The sequence below is a fragment of the Hordeum vulgare genome, chromosome 6H, assembly GCF_904849725.1.
Source record: "Hordeum vulgare subsp. vulgare chromosome 6H, MorexV3_pseudomolecules_assembly, whole genome shotgun sequence".
Lineage (NCBI taxonomy): Eukaryota > Viridiplantae > Streptophyta > Magnoliopsida > Poales > Poaceae > Hordeum > Hordeum vulgare.
Window position 1 is genome coordinate 474,628,983 of NC_058523.1, and position 16,162 is coordinate 474,645,144.

The window sequence follows — 16,162 nt, forward strand, 5'->3', positions numbered from 1 at the left end:
ATCTTCGCGATCCAAATTGCATTTCGTACCGCGACCTCATCACGAACCGTCCCGCGATCTCAACACGATCCATCCTGATCTAGTGCCGAACGGACGACACCTCCACGTTTAGCACACGTGCAGCTCGATGATGATCTCTGCCTTCTTGATCCAGGAAGAGAGACGAAGAGGTAGATGAATTCTCCGTAGCACGACGGCGTGGCGGTGATGGTGGTGGAGCTACTCCGACAGGGCTTCGCCATACCGAACTGAACTAGCTATGGGGCATCATGAAGTGGTGGAGAGAGAGAGGTCTGCACCTTGGCTTGATGTGCCAAAAGCCTCTCTCACCTCCACTATATATAGAGGGAGGGGAGGGGTGGCGCCATACGGAAAGGCCCTAGGGTTCGGCCGAACCAAGAGGAGTAAGAGTCCTCCTCCTCTCCTTCCCCAATTTGGTTTTGGCCCACCCTCCTTTCCTTTCCCCCCTTGGACGAAATAGGCCTCCTTTGGCTGGCCACCAGCCCACTAAGAGGTGGTGTGCCACCCTTGGGCCTCTTTGGTTCTCTCCCGAGTGGGTGGCCCCTCCCGGTGGAACTCTGAGAACCCATTCGTCCTTCCCGGTACTTTACTGGTAATGCCCGAAAACCTCCCGGAAGCCAAATGAATACTTCCTATATATCAATCTTCGTCTCCAGACCATTCTCAAAAACCCTCATGACGTCTGGGATCTCATCCGGGACTCCTAACAACCTTCGGTGACGAACATCAATAATTCAACTATACCGAAATGTCACCGACCCTTAAGTGTGTAGACCCAGTGGGTTCGAGAACTATGTAGACATGACCAAGACACACTCCTGTCAATATCCAATAGCAAGGCCTGGATGCCCATATTGGATCCTACACATTCTCCGAAGATCTTTATCGGCTGAACCTCTATGTCAAGGATTCAATTAACCCCGTATAACATTCCCTTTATCCTTTGGTATGTTACCTGCGTGAGATTCGATCGTAGGTATCTCCATACCTATTTCAATCTCGTTACACGCAAATCTCTTCACTCGTACCGTAATACAAGATCCCGTGGCTAACTCTTTAGTCACATTGCTTGCAAGGCTTGTTTTCGATGTTTTATTACCGAGGGGGCCCCAAGATACCTCTCCGTCACACGGAGTGACAAATCCCAGTCTTGATCCATGCTAACTCAACAGACACCTTTAGAGATACGTGTAGACCACCTTTATAGTCACCCAGTTATGTTGCGACGTTTGATACACACAAGGTGTTCCTCCGGTGTCAGTGAGTTACATGATCTCATGGTCATAGGAATGTATAGTTGACATGCAGAAAATAGTAGCAATAAAATAACACTATCACATGGTACATTTATAGTTTGGGTCTTTTCCATCACATTATTCTCCTAATGATGTGATCCCATTATCAAATGACAACACATGTCTATGGCTAGGAAACATTGACGATCTTCTATCAACGATCTAGTCCTTAGAGGCTTACTAGGGGCAGTGTGTTGTCTATGTACCCACACATGTATTTGAGTTTCCAATCAATACAATTATAGCATGGATAATAAACGATTATCATGAACAAGGAAATATAATAATAACCAATTTATTATTGCCTCTAGGGCATATTTCCAATAGTCTCCCACTTGCACTAGAGTCAATAATCTAGTTCACATCACTATGTGATAGTAATGAATCTAACACCCATATAGTTCTTGGGTTTGGGCATGTCTTGCTTGTGAGAGGGGTTTTCAGTCAACAGTTTGAACCTTTCAGATCCATGTGTGCTTTACAAATCTATGTCATCCTGTAGATGCTTCTAACACGTGCCCTTTGGTACTTATTCCAAATGACTGATCCAATATACGAATCCGGTTTACTACTCAAAGTCATCTCGATTAGTGTCAAAGCTTGCATTGACGAAACCCTGTACGAAGAACTCTTTTATCACCTCCATAACCGAGAAAATTCCTTAGTCCACTAGTTACTAAGGTTAACTTTTGACCGATGTCCAGTAATCCATTCCGCGATCACTTGTGTACCCCTTGACATATTCATGGAAAGGCACACATCAGGTGCGGTACGCAGCATAGCATACTATAGAGCCTACGACTAATGCATAGGGGACGACCTTCGTCCTTTATCTTTCTTCTGCTGTGGTCGAGCTTTGAGTCTTACTCAAATTAACACCTTACAACACAGCCAAGAACTCCTTCTTTTCCGATCCATTTTGAACTCCTTCAAAAACTTGTCAAGGCATGCATTTCATTGAAAGTTTTATCAAGCGTCATGATCTTTCTCTATAGATCTTGATGCTCAATGTTCAAGTATGTTAGTCCAGGTTTTCCTTTGAAAAACACTTTTCAAAGAACCCTATTTGCTTAACAGAAATTCTACATTATTTTTGATCAACAATATGTCAACTACATATATTTATTAGAAATTCTATAGTGCTCCCACTCACTTCCATGGAGACACAAGTTTCTCATAAACTTTGTATAAAGCCAAAAGCTTTGATCATCTCATCAAAGCGCATATTCCAACTCTGAGATGCTTACTCCAGTCCTTAGAAGGATCGCTGGAGCGTGCACATTTGTTAGCATCCTTAGGATCGACAAAACCTTCTGGTTGTACTTTCCTCAAGCAGACAGTAGAGGAAACAATGTTTTGACATCCATTTGCAAGATTTCACAATTGAAAAATGCAGCAACTGCTAACATAATTCCAACAGACTTTTAGCATCGCTACGAGTGAGAAAGTCTCATCGCAGTCAACTCCTTGAACTTGTCAGAAACCTCTTTGCAACAAGTTGAGCTTTCTTAAATGGTGACATTCACCATCATCGTCTGTATTCCTTTTTAGTTAATAGTCTTACAACCATCAAGTAGTTCTTACAAAGTCCACACTTCGTTTTCATACATAGATCCTCTCTCGGATTTCATGGCCTCCAACAATTTGTCAGAATCCGGGCCCACCATCGCTTCTCCATAGCTCATAGGATCATTGTTGTCCAGCAACATGAACTCCAAGACAGGATCGCCGTACCACTCTAGAGTAGTACGTGGCCTTGTCGACCCACGAGGTTTGGAAGTAACTTGATTTGAAGCTTCATGATCACCATCATGGGCTTCCACTTCAACTCGTGTAGGTGCCACATGAACAATTTCCTGTGCCGTTCTACTCTATGGTTGAAGTGTTGATTCAATAACCTCATCAAGTTCCACAATCCTCACATTCAATTCTTTTGAGAGAAACTCTTTCTCGAGAAAGGACCTGTTTTATGAAACAAACACTTTGCTTTTTGGATCAGAGATAGGAGGTATACGCAACTATTTTGGGTATCCTATGAAGATTCATTCATCCGCTTTGGGTTTGATCTAATCAGGTCGAAGCCTTTTGACATAAGCATCGTCGTCCCAAACTTTTAAGAAATGAAAGCTTAGGTTTCTCCAAACCATAGTTCATACGGTGTCATCTCAACGGAACTACAGGGTGCCCTATTAAAGTGAATGTTGTTGTCTCCAATGCATAACCCCGAAACGATAGTGGTAATTCGATAAGAGACATCATAGTATGCACCATATCTTAATATGGTGCGACTATGATGTTCCGACACACCATCACACTATGGTGTTCCAGGTGGCACTAGTTCTGAAACAATTTCCACATTTGTCTTAAATGTGTATCAAACTTGCAAGTCAGATATTCATCTCTACTATCATATCGTAGACATTTCATCCTCTTGTCACGACGATCTTCAAATTCACTCTGAAATTACTTGAACCTTTCAATAATTCATACTTGTGTTTCATCAAGTAAATATACTAGTATCTACTCAAATCATGTGTCAAGTAAGAACATAACGACATCCACTACGTGCCTCAGCACTCATTGGACTGCATACATCAAAATGAATTACTTCCAATAAGTTACTTTCTTGTTAATATGCAATCAGCGTGACGGGCTATGAACAGATCCCCGGTAAGGGGTTCCAGGTATTTATAATCGATGGCGATTTGTACCACACATAGATCCCCAACTTTCAGTGTGGGCCCATAGATGTCCGCTGTGGTGGTGAGATCAGGATGTATGCAACACATCCGAACTTACTCATATGGGATATGCTAGGAGGATTTCCACATATCAATTCCTAAGGGAAGAACTGTGATATGCAGTTGGCCTCAATTGTATCAAGTCATCAGCGTTAAAACAGCGTGACCCCAACAAGTGGTTGGCAAGTTGCAATTCATCAACGAAGATCTTGCAATGAGTTTAATCCTCTTAAGCAGATGTAGTAATAATTTTCAGGTATGGCGGAGTTTATGAAAGAGAATACCACATATGGTCCACCTAATATAAGTTGAGCACGCAAACAATTTATGAAAGGCTCATTAAATTATTAGATGTATATTACTCCTCCGTCCCGAATTACTTATCTTCAATTTGAAAGATACATATTTATTTACAAGATATGAGATAAATAATTCGGGACGGAGGTAATACTTTATATTTAGAAAATACACAAGACAGATAAAAAACTGAGTATTGACACTCAAAATACCTCACAAGATGTAAATTATATGGTTGATTATTCACCAGTTTACTAAAGAAATTAATCCATTAGTATTTCAACAATGCAAAGGCACTAGAACAAATGTACTACATGATGAGGCAAATCTCTTCTTCTTAATTAATTAACTAGGCAATTCTCTTCGACTTAATTATTCAATAAAAAATTCCTTTACCTCCGTTAAAAAAATGTACTACATGATTTAAACTAAAATCGAAGAACATACATACTTATACGATCTAATCTAGTTCAATTTCAATTAAAGTGACGCCGTCTGTTCATCCTCGCTGCCTTGCTGAGTCGCGTCGCCGTATACCGGCCAGAGCATGTCCCCACTGGTGAACTAGGGCCGACACCTATCACTACCGCCCTCGCGGACGTCGGTGCCCAGTGCCGTGCGTGATGTTGCCTTTGTCATGCAGATCATGCTACACGTGTAGTCGGATGGTTTAGGACATAATCCACGACGTGCAGTCAAGCAGCCATGAACACGCCCCATCGGCAACTAAGCCTAGCTTAAAACATAAATATTGTATCAAGTTGATACTATACGTACGAGGCTTATTCAAAGTTCAGGAATGGCATGTGCCAAACCTTGCCAGATAGCTAGCTTTGCCACTGCTCTTAATCAATGCTCCACTCAAACCATTTTTTGTATCGACATATGGAATAGAGTGCTGAACTTGAATCTCCAAAGCCATGCAATAATCATTGAAAATACGTGAGGAGAATTCTGCAGAGTTGTCCATTCGAATTGAATTAATTCGACTTTTAGGATAATGGGCTTGCAACTGAGTGACTTGCCTCATTATCTTATCAAATGCATGGTTCCATGTGGGTAGAAGTCACATGTGTAACAATCGTGTCGATGCGTCAATCAGAACCTTGAAATACCTGAAAGTCCAGATAATGGCTGAATGGAACCACAAATGTCTCCTTGAATACGTTCAATGAACTAAAGTGGTTCAACTTGTATTTTGAGATGCGAGGGCCTCAAAATTGGCTTTCCCGTGGCACAAGATGTGCACACAGAATCATAAGATTGAGGGAATTTTGACTCAAGCAAATGATGACCAATGGAATTTCTAGTAATTTTTCTCGTCGTCCCGATTCCGGGATGGCCTAGGCGATCATGCCAGGTTTGGAATGCGTCAACATTCTAAAAAATTACTTTGTATGCAACAAGTTCCACGGGTTTGATGTACGTATAGTATAAACCAGACGATAGAGAAGGAATTTTCTCATGTACTCCTTCCGTCCCAAAATAAGCGTCGCAGATTTAGTACTAAATTAGTATAAATTTTGTACTAGATCAATGACTCTTATTTTGACACCGAGGAAGTACCTTTTTTCCATATCCGTCATCTTTACTAAAGAGTAGATACTCCTCTTTGTTTTCTTCATGGGTTTCAGTATGAAAACCATCCTTACGGATATCTCAATAACCGAAGAGGTACGTGATGAGTCAGGATACAATGAAGCATCCTCTATCGCCAATTATGTGCCACTTGGGAGGGTGAATATGGCACGTCCAGTACCAACAATCATTGTATCGCATCCATCAATAGTTAGAATATCTTAATTCAGCATTTTCAGAATTTGGAAATATTTCAACTCCCTTAGTATGGAGTTTGTGGTATCACTGTCCATGTTGGAAATATGCCCTAGAGGAAATAATAAATTGGTTATTATTATATTTCCTTGTTCATGCTAATCATTTATTATCCATGCTAGAATTGTATTGATTGGAAACTCAAATACATGTGTGGATACATAGACAACACACTGTCCCTAGTGAGCCTCTAGTTGACTAGCTCGTTGATCAAAGATAGTCAAGGTTTCCTGGCCATAGATAAGTGTTGTCACTTGATAACGGGATCACATCATTAGGAGAATGATGTGATGCACAAGACCCAAACTATGAACATAGCATATGACCGTGTCAGTTTATTGCAACTGTTTTCTGCATGTCAATGTATTTGTTCCTATGACCATGAGATCATGCAACTCCTGGACACCGGAGGAATACCTTGTGTGTATCAAACATCGCTACATAACTAGGTGACTATAAAGGTGCTCTACAGGTATCTCCGATGGTGTCTGTTGGGTTGGCATGGATCAAGATTGGTATTTGTCACTCCGTGTAACACAGAGGTATCTTGGGGCCCACTCGGTAATACAACATCACAATAAGCCTTGCAAGCAATGCGACTAAGGAGTTGGTCACGTGATCTTGTGTTACAGAACGAGTAAAGAGACTTGCCGGTAACGAGATTGAACTAGTTATGGAGATACCGACGATCGAATCTCATGCAAGTAACAAAACAATGGACAAAGGGAACTGCATACGGGATTGATTGAATCCTTGACATCGTGGTTCGACCGATAAAGATCTTCATAGAATATGTAGGAGACAATATGGGCATCCAGGTCCCGCTATTGGTTATTGACCGGAGAGGTGTCTCGGTCATGTCTGCATAGTTCTCGAACCCGTAGGGTGTGCACACTTAACGTTCAGTGATGCTAGAGTAGTATTGGGACATGTATGTTGGTGACAGAATGTTGTTCGGAGTCCCGGATGAGATCCTGGACGTCACAAGGAGCAACGGAATGGTCCGAAGGTAAATATTTATATATGGGAAATCCTATTGTGGCTACCGGAAAAGTTTCGGGTTTTATCGATATTGTACCGGAGAGCTTCTAGAACGTTCCAGATGGTTCCAAAGGGTTCCACAGGAGTCCGGAAGGGTCCCTCCAGCCCCTAGGTCGTGCATGGGCTATAAGGGGGCGTCCAAGCCTTGTCAGGCCAGACCCCAAGGGCCCATGCGGTTGGGAGGGAAGAGTCCCTAAAGGGGAAGGCACCTCCTAGGTGCCTTGGGGAGGGAGGAAACCTCCCTAGGCCCACGCCCCCTCCTAGGAGGAGGGGCTAGGGCTGCGACCAAATCCTCCTCCTAGCCTCCTATATATAGTGGGGGAGAGGGAGGGGCTGAAACATCAATTCCCACGCCCAAGTGGCAGCCCTACCTCTCCCATAACTCCGTTTTCTCCTCATATCGGTTCCGTTAGCACTTGGCGAAGCCCTGCCGGCACTGCTCCACCATCACCTCCACCATGCCGTCGTGCTGGTTGAGATCACATCTACTTCTCCTCCCTCTCTTGCTGGATCAAGAAGGAGGAGACGTCATCAAGCCGTACGTGTGCGGAACGTGAAGGTGTCGTTCGTTCGGCGCTAGATCGGGCAGGATCGTGATGAGATCGCGGTACGGATCATGATGAGATGGCGGGACGGGCTACGATTTGGATTGCGAAGATGTTCCACTACATAAACCACGTTATATACGCTTCCACTTAGCGATCTACAAGGGTATGTAGATTCACTCTCCCCTCTCGTAGATGATCATCACCATGGATAGGTATTGCGTGTGCATATGGATGTTTTTATTTCCTTGCAACGTTCCCCAAAAGTGGTATCAGAGCTAGGTTCATCCGTAGATGATATCTCGATTAGAACACAAAAGAGTTTCTGGGCGTTGATGTTCAATTTGCTGCCCTCCTTAGTATTTTCTTGATTCGACGTATTGTTGGATTGAAGCGGCCCAGACCAACTTTACTTGTACGCTTACGAGAGACCGATTTCATCGACTAACATGCAACTTGTTGCATAAAAATGACTGGCGGGTGTCTGTTTCTTCAACTTTAGTTGAATTGGATTTGACCGAGGCGGTCCTTGCAGAAGGTTAAATAATAATTTTTGTATCACCGTTGTGGCTTTGCGTAAGTAAGATGCGATCATACTAGATACCCATATCAGCCACATAAAATTTGCAACAACAAATTAGAGGACGTCTAACTTGTTTTTGTAGGGTATGCTTGTGATATGATATGGCCAATGACATTATATGACATATTCGATGTATGAGATGATCATATTGTAATAGTTAAATATCGACTTGCACGTCGATGCTATGGCAACCTGCAGGAGCCATAGGGTTGTCTTTATATTCATCATGATGCTCTTGCTATATCGCTACACAATAGCTTTAGTAGTAACAACACAGATAGTGCGACAACCTCGATGGAAGCACCATGATGGATATCACGATGATGGAGATCATGGTGCGGCACCGATGACGATGGAGATCATGTCGGTGCTTTGGTGATGGAGATCAAGAAGCACAAGTTCATGGCCATATCATGTCACTTATGATTTGCATGTGATGTTAATCTTTTTATGCACCTTATTTTTCTTAGGACGACGGTAGCATTATATGGTGATCCCTCATGAAAATTTCAAGATAAAGTTGTGTTCTCCCTGACTGTGCACCGTTATGATAGTTCGTCGTTTCGATACAACATGTCATGATCGGGTGTGATAGACTCAACGTTCACATACAACGGGTGCAAAACAGTTGCACACGCGGAACACTCTGGCTAAACTTAACAAGCCTAGCATGTTCAGACATGGCCTCAGAACACAAGAGACCGAAAGGTCGAGCATGAATCATATAGTTGATATGAACAACATGGAGATGTTCACCATTGAAGCTAAACTCAACTCACATGATGATCGTACTTGAGTTAGTGAATTTGGATCATGCATCACTCGAATGACTAGAGGGATGTCAATTTGAGTGGGAGTTCTGAAGTAATATGATTAATTGAACTCATTACCATGAACATAGTCAAAGGGTCTTTGCAAATTATGTTGTCGCTTGCGCTGTAGCTTGACTAGCACTCTTTGGCAATAGCTAGACGGTTTCGGCCTGTGATTTATAAATAGCTTCGGCACAAAAGACAAAACGGTCTCTCCAGCGCATAAATGGTTGTGAGTTTACATTTTCATCATCTTTGGTAAAATCAAGTCTACCACGTAGACACTCATAACACGCTCTACCATAATTTTTTGCGGATAATTGTTGTTCTCGATTGCTCAACAATTAGAAATTGTCTTGCAATAACCCACCAGCGCGTGGGATCGAGGCAGTTTTCGAGGGTAGAGTATTCAACCCAATTTGTTGATTCGTCTAAAGGAGGTGAGAGGATACTCTCAAGTATTAGCAGCTGAATGTGTCAGATTCAACCACACCTGAAAGATTAGTATCTGCAAGCAAAGTGTTAGCCGCAAAGTAGTCTGATAACAACGGTGTCAGAAACGATCTGTTGACGGCAGACTATTCCTAACGATTGTATCAATGGCGCCGGAAGTTGCCCATTGACGGAAATTGTCTTTTCCCATCAACGACCAGCGGACCAAAATTGTAGCAGGTAGCAGCAGTGTAACGAGTAGCAGCGGTGGCACGGAACAACAGTAGCAAGTAGCAACAGTAGCAAGTAACAGCAGTAGCAACAATAGTAAGTAACAGCAGCAACAACAATAGTAACAGCAGCAGAGAAGAACAAGTAATAGCAGTAGTGGGACAACCTCGTAGGTAATGGGTCGGTGATTTGTTTGGATGATATTCATCATGCAACAGTTATAACACAGAGAGATATGTAGCTAGCTCCCGTTCGTCAATATGATGTAGGCATGCATTCTATGTGTCGTCATACGTGCCTAGGGAAAAGAACTTGCGTGACATCTATTGTCCATCCCTCCCGTGGCAGCGGGGTCCAAAAGAAAACTACGGGATATTAAGGTTCTCCTTTTAATAAAGAACCGGACCAACGCATTAGGAATTGGTGAACACATGAACTCCTCAAACTATGGTCATCACCGGCAGTGGTTCCGGTTATTATCACTCCAGGGTTGCCGGATCATAACACATAGTAGGTAACTACAACTTGCAAAATCGGATCTAAAACACTAATATATTGGTGACAACATAATAATTTCAGAGCTGAAATGATGGCACTCGGGCCCTAGTAACAAGCATTAAGCATGGCAAAGTAGTAGCAACATCAATCTCAGAACATAGTGGATACTAGGGATCAATCCCCGTCAAAACTAACTCGATTACATGATAGATCTCATCCTACTCATCACCGCCCAGCGAGCCTACGAATAGATTACTCACGAATGATGAAGAGCTTCATGGAATTGGAGAGGGAAGAAGGTTGATGATAAGGATGGTGACGATTTCCCCTCTCCGGAGCCCAAAACGGACTCCAGATCTGCCCTCCACATGAAGAACATGATGTGGCGGCGCCTCCGTACCGCAAACGCAACGAAATCTTCTCTTTTTATTTTTTCTGGGACGAAAGTGAATTTATAGAGCTGAGATTGGGGGCTGCAAAGCCACGTGGGCCCCACAAGCTTGCTAGCCGCCACTAGGGGGTGGCGGCTAGAGGGCTTGTGGCCCACTGGCCCATCCCCTCCGGAGGATCTTTGCGTAGGTATTTTTCATATTTTCTAGAAATATTCTCCGTAAATTTTAAGGACGTTCTGAGAACTTTCATTTCTGCACAAAAACAACACCAAGGCAATTCTGCTGAAAACAACGTCAGTCCAGGTTAGTTCCATTCAAATCATGCAAATTAGAGTCCAAAACAAGGGCAAAAGAGTTTGGAAAAGTAGATACGATGGAGACGTATCAACTCCCCCAAGCTTAAAACCTTGCTTGTCCTCAAGCAACTCAGTTGACAAACTAAGAGAGAAAGAAAAACTTTGACAAAATCTGTTTGATCTTGTTGTTGCAACTATGTCTAACTCATAACCAGAATTTCAGCAAGATCACAAGTTAACCACATAAGCAAGTGACACAAAGGTCTCACGGTAAACTAATATCAATGGCATACTCAGCTAACGAGCAAATAATAACGAGTTCCAAATACAAACACTTCAAAAACAAGCATGAAGCAATATGAATAGGTGGTATCTCGCTAGCTCTTTCTGAGACCGCAAAACATAAATGCAGAGCACTTTCAAAGATCAAGGGCTCACTAAACATTGTAATTCATAGCAACGAAGATCCAGTCATAGTCATACTCAATATCAATCAAAAGAAAAGCATAAAAATGACAGAGGTGCACTCTAATTGGTGCTTATATAAGAGGAGGATGACTCAACAGGAAAATAAATAGACAGGCCCTTCGCAGAGGTGCCAGAGCTCAAGCTTTGAAAACAGAGATAATAATTTTGGGTGGCATGCTTTTATTGTCAACACAATGACCAAGAGTTCTCAATATCTTCTATGCTACTCATGCTATAGGCGGTTCCCAAACAAAAAAGTAAAGTTTTAACTCCCCCACCACCAATCAATCACACTCCACGGCTAGCCGAATCCTTGGGTACCGTCCATACTAACATCAATCCGGGGGGAGTCTTGTTTTACAGTTATGTTTTCGATTTAAGCGTGCAACTGGGCATTGCAATTACCGGCCCCTCTCTCGTGAATGACAGTGAATAAACACATGTCGAGGATAACACTCCTAGCATGGAAGATACCAATAGCCCCCTGTCAACACATGAGCGGTTCGGGCATGCAAAATAGATTATTTCTTGAAGGTTTAGAGAGTGGCACATGCAAATTTACTTGGAACGCCAGGTAGATAGCGCAAATAGGTAGGTATGGTGGACTCTCATGTAAAGACTTTTGGGTTTATGAAAGTGGATGCACCAGTAGTATTCCTCTTAGTACAAGTGAAGGCTAGCAAAAGACTGGGAAGCGACCAACTAGAGAGCGACAACAGTCATCAAGATGCAATGAGTTTGACTAACATTTAATGCAAGCATGAACAAGATATAAATCACCATGAACACGAACATCATAGAGGCTATGTTGATTTTGTTTCAACTACATGCATGAACATGCGCCAAGTCAATCCACTTGAATCATTCAAAGGATAATACCATCCTATCATACTACATAATAGTCATCTCAAATTCTATGTTGGCATTCAAGACAAACCATTATAAGCTCTCAACTAGTTAAGCATGGCATCAGAAACTATGATCTCTAAGTTGTCATTGCAAACATGGTTCTATCACAACAAAGCTGAATCAGGCATGACAAGCTAGTCATAATTACAAAAACCAATTAGATAGAGTTCATACCAGCTTTTCCAGTCTCACTCACTTCATCATATATCATCATTATTGCCTTTCACTTGCACGATCGAAAGATGTGTACAATAATAAGAGTGCTCGTGCATTGGACTAAGCTGAATCTGCAGGCAAACACAAAGGAGAAGACAAAGTAATATGGCTCTTTGAAAGCTAAACAGGTAAGCATGCAAGAACCACTAAACATTGTAACCAATATCTTCTACCTTGACCCAAAGAAAAGAAAACTATTTACACGGGAAAGCTCCCAACAAGCAAAAGAAGAAAGGAAAATCTTTTTGGGTTTTCTCAAAAGGATACAAAACAAGAAAACAAGAAAACTAAATAGCATGGATAATACAGTGGCAAAGTGTGAACACCGAATAACAAAGTGAAGGCATAAGCATGAATGTATAGTCGGTGAGAACACGTACTCCCCCAAGCTTAGGCTTTTTGGCCTAGCTTGGTCTACTCCCAAGGTGGGAAATAACCAGTTCCGGGATACTCCGGAGCAGACTGTGGATGCCACTGCTGTGTGAGCTCCTCTGGCTCCCACTGATAAACTAGCGTCTGGTACTCAACTGGCGGCTCAGGCACGGGCACCTATGGTTGGGCCAAGCCCCAATATGCGTAGATGTCTGAGGGCATAATAGTGTACCTACCTGCATGAAGATCGAACAAAGAAGGAGCGGGCAAAGTAATAGTCTCTCGAGTACCCTGACAAAATACCAGGTTATAAATCATCCGTATACTAGCATCTCTATCCCGAAAATCATGGCGAACCATGCTGTCATAATCCAGATATTTCTCAGGGAGAAGAATCTCTCCTTCCTCTCCCAGTCTAATGGGTATCTCAAAGTGTCTACCAATACGGGTAGCATAGATACCTCCATAGACGACACCCTTAGAATGGTTGGTGTTCAACCGCTGGGCTACTATAGCACCTAGGCTATAACTTTTATCGTTATAAAGGACTTCACGCAAAACCGCATGGTCTGGAGAACTAAGTGATCCAGCCTCCCCACGGCCAATCAAACATTTTCCCACAAATAGTGAGAAGTACCGAAGCACAGGAAAATGTATTCAAGCAATTCTAGCGCGAGACACTCTTCTCTCCTCTCCAACAGCAATAGTACCAATGAAATCCTCCAAGTCCCGTGGACGAGGGTCACGGATATCCCCAACATAAGGTAATTTGCATACATTGCAAAAATCCTGTAGTGTCATGCACTGGGGAACATCATATATCATGAACTCAACCATGGGAGGATTCTTCCTCGGGTAAAAGTTGAAGCTTTGAACGAAAATATTGGTGAGGAGGAGGTATTGCGAGCACTTATCTTCAACGAATGCAGTAAGACCTGCGTTCTCCACCAAGTAATAAAAGTCTTCATAAAATCCCAGCGGCGCGCAAAAATTCATCACTTGGCCATTCGCACGCTCGAACTTCTGTGACTCGACGAACTACATACTTGGGGTGGTTCTTCTCATCCTCCTTGGGGTTACAACTTGAAGAGCCTCTCAAGAACCTCCTCATATTTTCCTTTTTCTAGCTCTGAAAAATTCTGAATTTTTTAGAGACTTCGAAAGAAAAGTGAATAGAGATTAACCCAACTTGTAGCAACTACTCCTACTAGTGCCTACAGACCGTGTCACGCGGTAAAACTACTTGGGACCAGCTAAATCAACATTTCTAGCTCAAGAACAGGGTCACCAAGGTAGCAAGAATACACGAAGGATAAAGCACTAGAGCAAAAACTAATTGGACCAATGGAGGAGTCACTTACCAAGGAGTAATTTCCCCAAAACGGTTCGGAGAATGGTGCTTTGAGCAAGGACATCGAAAATCACAGCCAAATGAGCAAGAACATGAGTTTGAGCTGCGAAACAATTTTTTCTGGAGGTGGAAGAAGAGGATGGGAGCTGGAATGAGTGGAGGGGGTCCTTGTGGGCCCCACAAGCTTGCTAGCCGCCACTAGGGGGGCGGCGGCTGCAGGGCTTGTGGCCCACTGGTCTAGCCCCCAGCCAGCTCTCAGGCCCAATATTTTTCAAATATTCCAGAAAAATCATTCTAAATTTTTAGGACCATCGGAGAACTTTTATTTTCGAGGTATTTTTCTCCGGGACGCTAAAACAGAAAACAGGAAAAGCTAAACTAATTCTACCATTTTTCTTCTAAGCAACAAAAAATGAAAGCTCAAACAGAGGTATGTGACTCTTTGATTCATCCATTTCATGGTCATCGAAAGAAATCCGTCAATGCGATTGATCAAGTCCTCATGACAAAACCTTCTCGAATCGCAAGAGTGAACGGAGAATTTTTGAATAGCCACTAAGTCACCTCAATGGGGATATGTATCTCCCCAACAAGCAAATCATACTTCATCTTGACATGAGGAATAGGGCATTCAAAGCTCCCAATAAGAATCGGTGAAGTCTTTTCAATAGCATTGATGCAATGTGCTTGCTATCGTTTCTTCGGAAAGTGCACTGTGTGATCATTACCGTTGACATGGAAAGTGACATAGCCTTTGTTGCAATCTATAACAGCACCTGCAGTGTTTCAAATAGGTCTTCCCAGGATGACAGGCATGGCATCGTCCTTGGGAATATCCAAGATAACAAAGTATGTTAAGATAGGGGTGTTAGCAACCACAAGAGGCACATCCTCGCAAATGCCGATAGGGAAAGCAGTTGATTTGTCGGCCATTTGCAGAGAAATTTCAGTGGGTGTCAACTTATCTAATTCAAGTCTACGATAAATAGAGAGCGGCATAACACTAACACCGGCTGCAAGGTCACATAAGGCAGTTCTTACGTAGTTTCCTTTAATGGAGCAAGGTATAGTGGGCACTCCGGGATCACCAAGTTTCTTAGGAGTTCCACCTTTGAAAGTGTAATTGGCAAGCATAGTGGAGATCTCAAGAACTGGTATCTTCTGTTTATTAGTCATGATATCTTTCATGTACTTGGCATAAGGAGACATTTTGAGCATATCAGTTAACCGCATCTGCAGAAAGATGGGTCTTATCATCTCAACAAAGCGCTCAAAATCCTCATCATCCTTTTTCTTGGATGGCTTAGGAGGAAAGGGCATAGATCTCTGAACCCATGGCTCCCTTTCTTTACCATGCTTCCTAGCAGTGAATTAATTCTTATCGTATCTCTTAGGTTGTGGGTTACCAGGATTAACCGTAGGTTCAATCTCCACATCCTCATCATTGCTAGGTTGAGCATTATTATGAACATCAATGTCCATATTGTCACCAGGTTCATGTTCATCACCAGATTGTGTTTCTGCATCAGATGCAGAAATATCATTAGGTTCTTCAGGTGTGACAGTATTTGGTGAACTGGCATGTAGGTTTCTATCATCCTTCTTCTTCTCCTTAGGATGACTGGGTGTATCAGCATTAATTCCTTGAGAATCTTAATCAATTCTCTTAGGATGATCTTCAGGATACAAAGGTTCCTGAGTCATTTTGCCTCCTCTAGTAATGACTGTGACAGAGTTGTCATTTAATTCATTGAGAAGTCATTCTGAGCTTTAAGTACTTGTTCTACCTGAGTAGTAATCATAGAGGCATGTTTACTCAGAAGCTTCAG